Source organism: Tachyglossus aculeatus, chromosome 11 (genome assembly GCF_015852505.1).
Source record: "Tachyglossus aculeatus isolate mTacAcu1 chromosome 11, mTacAcu1.pri, whole genome shotgun sequence".
Lineage (NCBI taxonomy): Eukaryota > Metazoa > Chordata > Mammalia > Monotremata > Tachyglossidae > Tachyglossus > Tachyglossus aculeatus.
In genome coordinates this window covers 67,933,122-67,940,348 of record NC_052076.1, presented here as the reverse complement: position 1 = coordinate 67,940,348, position 7,227 = coordinate 67,933,122, and positions in this window count along the sequence as shown.

The following is a 7,227-nucleotide window of genomic DNA, read 5'->3' as shown; positions in this document are numbered from 1 at the left end:
GTTCAGGTCCTGACAGCTCGGCCGCGGCAGTACCATGGCAGGATTTTTCTGGTGGCTGTGGTTGAGCCAGTGGAGGGTCCCCACTACCATCTAGGCTGGACAGCCAGGGGTCCCTTGGATAAAGCCCGGGCCACACTTTGTGCTCTGAGATCTAGGTGAAGCTGCCTGCCTCCTTCGGGGACCAGGCATGATGTAGTGTGGGGGCATCCCAGGTCCTGTCGCCCCACTGGAGTCATCTCTTCCTGCCCCCAAACCGCCATGCTCACCCCTTCCTCCTCCCTCCCATCTCCCTACAGACGCTGGACTGGATTTCCTGTCAGGAAAAGCCATCTGGTCACACCAGAAAACAGCAGCAGCCCCTGGGGTGAACTCAGGATGGGCCGAGAATCTCCCACTTCTCCCATATCCCCTCAAGGTAGTGAAAGTCAAGGGCAGCCAGGCCAGGGCATCACTAACCTCAGGTTGGGGTCAGGAAAAGCAGCCACTGTGGGGGCCGGGAGGGCTTGTTTCATAGCTACGGCGGCCTTGCTCCCAAACCCGTGCCCTAATGAAGGGTCTGTTTCCACGGCAACCACAGGGCCCTGGCTTTAGTGCATTTTGAGACTGTTTAATCTGAGGTAAAAGTGGCACCAGAAGGAGGCCTGTTGTGGAAGCGCATATCCAGCTTCACCGTGCTGGTTGCTGGGGTGAAGGGGTCACTTGGTCTCCGCAGGGAGAAGCAGATGAGCCCCAACAAGATGTTCTCCCGCAACCCCTGCCAAATCCCCCCCGGCCTCTCTGGTTAAAGGGCGCTTTTATTATGTTTTCTTAATTCTGACCCAAAATGAGAGGGAGCAATAGCCCCAGGGGAATTGGGAAAACCTTCTGCCACCAGGGAGTGTGAGAAGAGAAGGGAGGAAGAAGATTGGGTATGTCGACTTTGCGGGAAATTGTTGATAATTAATGGCTGTAATTGATTGCATCAACTCAGTAGCATGTATGTGCTCGTGTGTGCCACACACACACACACACACACACACACACACACTAAACCACTGGCCCTCTTCACTTAAAGAATGCTATAAATGGATTTAAATAGGAACCGTTCCTCTTGCTCCCTCTCCTCCTCCTCCCTCTCCAACCCTCCAAGGACAATCCCAGAGGTAATGGTCCCCAAAGGCCCCCAAAAGTCTCTCTCCAAGGCAGGGCTAAGCTGAGGCCCAGGGCAGGAAAGGGGCAGGAGGCCATGTTGTGAGATTCTCTGAAGATCTTTTGGAATTATCACTCACCTTCATCCAGAGTTTGAGGGGCCTGGAATGTCCTCTTCTCTCCAGAGGCTGCTCCTCCTGGAATGGGGCTGTCTGGGGTTAGTGAATTCCCCTTCTGGGGCTTCACAGGGGGAAGATCTGGAGACAAAGGGCATTTGTGGGGTTTTGTCTCTGCTGCCAATTTGTCCTAAAGCCAAGAAGCAGCATGGCCTATTGGAAGGAGCAAGGGCCTAAATGTCAGAGGACCTGGGTTCTAATCCTGGCTCCGCCACATGTCTGCCATGTGACCCTGGACAAGTCACTTCACTTCTCTGTGCCTCAATTACCTCTTCTGTCAAAAGTGGATTAAGATTGTGAGCCCTGTGTGGGACAGGGACTATGACCAACTTGATTAGCTTGTGTCTACCCCAGCACTTAGTACAGCATCTGGCACCTAGTAAATGCTTAACGAATACCATAAAAAAAAAGACTACAGACATCTTGTGCCATCTTTGCCCTTTGCAAAGACCCTTATCCATCAATGAAAGGTATTTATTGAGCACTCACTGTGTGCCAAAGCTTGTGGAGTACAGTACAGTAGAGTTGATAACATGATCCCTGCCTTCAAGGAGCTTACAACCTAGCAGTCTGAGGGTGTGTGACTTCAATGCCCTAGTTCATTCATTCAGTCAGTCATATTTATTGAACACTTACTGTGTGCAGAGCACTGTACTAAGCACTTAGCACTGTTCATTTAACCTTCCCACTTCCCTTTTTGGATTCTGGGGTACCAGGGTATTGACAGCAGCAGTAGCAGTAACAACAGCTATGTCACTATCTACTGCAGTTATTGTGTACCTTCTCCGGGTGAGGAGCATTGTTCAAGGCCCTTGGCAGCATAAAATCAATCGATCAATACGTCGTATGTATTGAGCCCTTACTGTGTTCAGAGTACTGTACTAAGTGCTTGGGAGAGTACAATATAGCAATACAACTGAGTTGGTAGACACGTTCCCTGCCCACACCGAGTTTACAGACTAGAGGAGCATCTTGGCCCTTGAGAGAGTATGATCAAGTGAGAAGACATACCAAGAACTTGAGAGGGGATGATGGAGTGAGAAGACATGTTCTCTGCTCTCGAGAAGCTTACAGTCCCCTTGCCTTGGGGCCCTGTCTCTGCTGGGGAGATTCGGCCCTGTCTTTTGCTTCTCGTCTGGGCCGGATGAGGTGGACACATCCAGAAATGAATGTGGCTCTTTGCCCCTTCTCTCGCCTAGAGCCCATGCCCATGTATGGGCTGGACACGGCAGGACCCCCGGCCCTGCGTTTACACAGACGGTTTAGACCAAAGTTAATGTCAAGTGCCAGGACCCATGGCACCAAAGAGCTGGGACAGAAGAGATTGTGTGTAAAGTGCAATGTCCATCAGGGACATCAAAATAACCCGAACGGTGTCTCTTTCTGATCGGATTCCTTTCCCTGCCGGGTCCATGATTTTTGAGCCAGAGAATGTTCCTGCCATCTCAGGTTTCCGTCCCGTCGCATTGGGCCCAGTCTTGGTATACAGACACCGGCGGGGAAGCTCTGAGGAGACCGTGTGACTGACCCAGAATGGAGGAGGCGCATGAGTTCAAAGACGGGCTCGGCGAGGTTGGCCAGCGGCTGTGAACCGGCACCACCCAGAAAAGGCAGTCCAGGGTGAGTTCAAATTTAGGGGTCCAGAGGATTGGTTGTAGTAGTAACAGTAGTAGGAGTCATAGGAGTAGCACTAGCAGGAGGAGGAGGAGGAGGTATAAGAATAGGAGTAGTAGTAGTAGTGGAAGCACAGTGTGGCTCAGAGAAGCAGCATGGCTCAGTGGAAAGAGCCCGGGCTTTGGAGTCAGAAGTCATGGGTTCAAATCCCAGCTCTGCCAATTGTCAGCTGTGTGACTTTGGGCAAGTCACTTAATTCCTCTGGGCCTCAGTTACCACATCTGTAAAATGGGGATTAAGACTGTGAGCCTTCCATGGGACAACCTGATCACCTTGTAACCTCCCCAACCCTTAGAACAGTGCTTTGCACATAGTAAGCACTTAATAAATGCCATCATTATTATTAATAGTAGTAATAGTAATAATAGCAGGAGTAGTAGTAGTAGCAGCAGTGAGAGGAGGAGGAGGAGGGGGAGGAGGGGGAGGAGGAATAGAAGCAGTAGTAGTAGTAGTAGTGACAGTAATAGTAGTAGGAGGAAGAGGAGGAGGAGAAGAAATGGGTGTATTAGGAATAATAGGAGGAGGAGGAGGAGGAGTATTAGTAGTAATAGAAGAAGTAGCAGTTGTAGCAGAGTAGTAGCAGAGAAGCAGCTTGGCTTAGTGGAAAGAGTATGGACTTGGGAGTCAGAGGATGTGGGTTCTAATCCTCACTCTGCCACTTGTCTGCTGGATGACATTGGGGAAGCCACTCAACTTCTCTGGCCCTCAGTTACCTCATCTGTAAATTGGGGATGAAGACTGTGAGCCCCATGTGGGGCAACCTGACTATCTTGTATCTACTCCAGTGCTTAGAACAGTGCTTGGCACATAGTAAGTACTAAACAAATACCATAATCATTATTAGTAGTAGAAGCAGAAGTAGCAGTAACAGTAGTAATAGTATTAGTAGTAGTAGTTACAGCAGCAGTAATAGTAGGAGGAGGAGGAGGAATAGGAATAGTAGTAGCAGTAATAGTAGTAGGAGGAGTAGGAGTAGGAGGAGGAGAATTAGCGCATTAGAAGTGGGAGGAGGAGGGGGAAAAGAAAGAGAAGGAGGAGGAGGATGACAAAGAGAATGAAAAGGAGGAGTATATGTTGTGTACACACTGGGTGCAACACATTGCACTAAGTGCTTGGGAAGTTCTAAATGGAGAACTGACTCAATCCTTACCTACAAAGAGCCTCCACTCCAAAAGAAGAGACAGATGAGCCTAGGATTAGCAAAGAGGTCAGCTTTGTAAAGTGCTGGCTTGGACTGGTGGAACACAGTAGGCCTTCCCACGTCGGGTAGCCCACCCCACCGCTGGCCAGGGGGCACCCTCAGGGTAGATAGCCCCCTCCCCAGCTGGCCAGGAGGAGAAGCACTGGAATAGCTTTGACTTAACCTAGGGTTGAGTTGGGTAGTGGCTCCTTACCAGATGGATAGGATTATACTGAAGAGACCTAGGCCCCGGCAAACAGGAGCCGGGATAGGAGTGTTCCACTCCGGACTGAGGAAGATCTACGAATGTGTCAGTGCAGGGCCACACAAACAGAGGCCACAAGTTAGGAATGTCGGACAGACTCCATCAACTGGCTGGCAAAGGGGCCTTGTTGGTTCTCACATCAAATCCAAATCCTCCTGGCCTTAGGCTTACAGGTTCTACACTCACTGTTTCCTCTCTAACCAGTAGCTGCCTGGTTCCGTGAAGGAGAGGCTTGTTGGTTAAGATGCCATGACCCCAAGAAAGGTAAATATTTGATTTTCCATTGGGATGGGAACTACCTCTTTTTTCACTGAAAGCACTCAAACACCTACTGAAGGACTGTGTTCTGAGGAGGCGCTCAAGAAAGGTAGTTGATGGACTGATTGACTAGACAACAATTTTCTCGCGGACACCCCTTGAGAATCCATCCTCCTTTCAGACCCCGCTTCCATTCTCACTGGTCACACATCGCTTCTGCAGGATGAAGAGAGATTTGGGGTCCTAAGCAGTTTAGATTGCTAGATGGTTACTTAGATTGTTACTTAGATTATGAGCCCCGTATCGGGCAGGGACCGACTGTCTCATCTCTACCCCAGCACTTCGTATAGTGCTTAGCACATAGTAAGGGCTTATCGAATGCCACAGCTAGGTCTACTGGTCAAGCAAGGCCCTGAGGTTCTGAGGACAGCTCTATACTGCTGGGGAAGGCTAGGACCTTTCTTCAGGAGGCATCCTGTAGTTCACGGGCACCTCCATCCACTCATTTCCCTCAGAAAACTTATCATGCCATGCAGGCCGTGAAAGTGGCACAGCTCTTCCAGATAGAACGAGGTGATGCCATGGGCATCTGGAAAGGGATCCAGTCTCCTAGATAGCCCCGACTGCTGCAGAAGTCAGAGGGGGCCCGTGTTAAGACATTCATGGTAAGAATAAGAAGGGAACACAACACCTGCCCCACCTTTTGGCCAGCAGAATCCCCCTTGGCTTAGAGGGTCTTAGCCAAGTCCCCCATTCCTGCACTGGGCCTCCACTGAGGAGGAATCACTGAGAAGCAGTGAGTCCTGGTGAATAGAGCAGGAGCCTGGGAGTCAGAAGGATCTGGGTTCCAATCCTAGCTCCGCCACTTGTCTGCCGTGTGACCTTGGGTAAGTCATTTCACTTCCTCTTTTCCCAGTGACCTCATCTGTAAAATATGGATTAAGATTTTGAGCCCCATGTGGCATATGGGCTGTGTCCACCTGATTAGATTGTATCTATCCCAGAGCTTAGTACAGTGCCTGGCATGTAGGAAGGGCTTAAAAAATACCATTTAAAAAATTGCCATTCTTGATTCAATTGTTTACAAATATTGTTATATTTGTCTCCCTTTTTAGAGTAAGTCCCTTGTGGAAAAGGTGTGAATCTTGTGATTCCCATGGTATGCTCTCAAGTGTTTAAGTACAGTGTACTGCACTCAGGAGTTGCTCAATGACTCAACTGATCAAAAGTATTTATTGAGTGTTGTGTGCAGAGCACTGTACTAAGCACTTGGGAGAATGCATTACAAGTTCCCTGCCTATAACGAGTCTACAGTCTATGGGGGAGACAGGCAATAACATAACTATTTTATAATATATATTCTATAGATATAAATCTATCTCTAACAACTTCATACATAACATCTCAACAAATACCATCAGTACTACTGCGACTATTTCTTCTACTACTACTACTAGTACTATTAGTATTTTTAGACTTTTAGACTGTGAGCCCACTGTTGGGTAGGGACTGTCTCTATATGTTGCCAACCTGTACTTCCCAAGTGCTTAGTACAGTGCTCTGCACACAGTAAGCGCTCAATAAACACGATTGATAGTATTTACTAGTACCCTGCCAAGGTAGAAGGTTGTGACCCCACTGTTGGGTAGGGACCGTCTCTATATGTACTTGTACTTCCCAAGCACTTAGCACAGTGCTCTGCACACAGTAAGCGCTCAATAAATATGATTGAAGGAATGCATGAATAACACAGAAGCTAACTCCTATTGCCGCAGAATTTATCGGAAAAAGAACAAGACTAGTTGTGTGACTCTGGGAATATCCCTCGGTCTCTGTTTCCCCTCAAGTAAAGATAGGATATTTTCAAAGGGTTTAAGAGGCCCAGATTGAAAAGAGGGCAGCTAAGATGTTTTCAGGCAGTGTCCACAGAGCAAGCCTGGCCATTTGCTGGCTTCCTCCACCCACACATCCCAGGTAAGAGAGGCCACTGTTGGCTCTTGCTAGTGCTGGACAATGAAGTGCACATTTCATCGTAGGCCCTGTGCCAGGCCTACAGAGTAACCTGGTGACACCGCATGTGTCATTTTGCAGATGAATGCTGATTTTTGCCTGTTTCTAGAGCATCTCTCCAGGCCGGGAGGTGGGCAGTGAGGGGAAGCCCTTGAATCCCCAAATTGCTCCAAAGCCAATGCGTGTTCAGCTTTCCCATCAATACGAACTCCAGAGTAATGTTCAAACAGCATAGCTTAGTGGTGGGAGAAACTGGGGGCTGAAGTTTAATAGGAAGAAAATAAAAGTGTCCAGGAGTGTATTGGTCAGGGGGCAGACCAGCTGAAAATGGACAGGATGAGTAGGCCACCCTAGTGTGAGTTCCGATGTGGGACCTCCACTCTGTCCCCCTTAAGTACAAGATATTTGCTACACCGGGCATTGCAAAGACACAGGTGCATAATGGGCAATTTCCCCTTTTTCTGTAACAGCAAGTGAGTCTGGTGTTAATAGAGCCAATCTATCAATCAGTGGCTTGAACTGATTTGTGCAGAGCT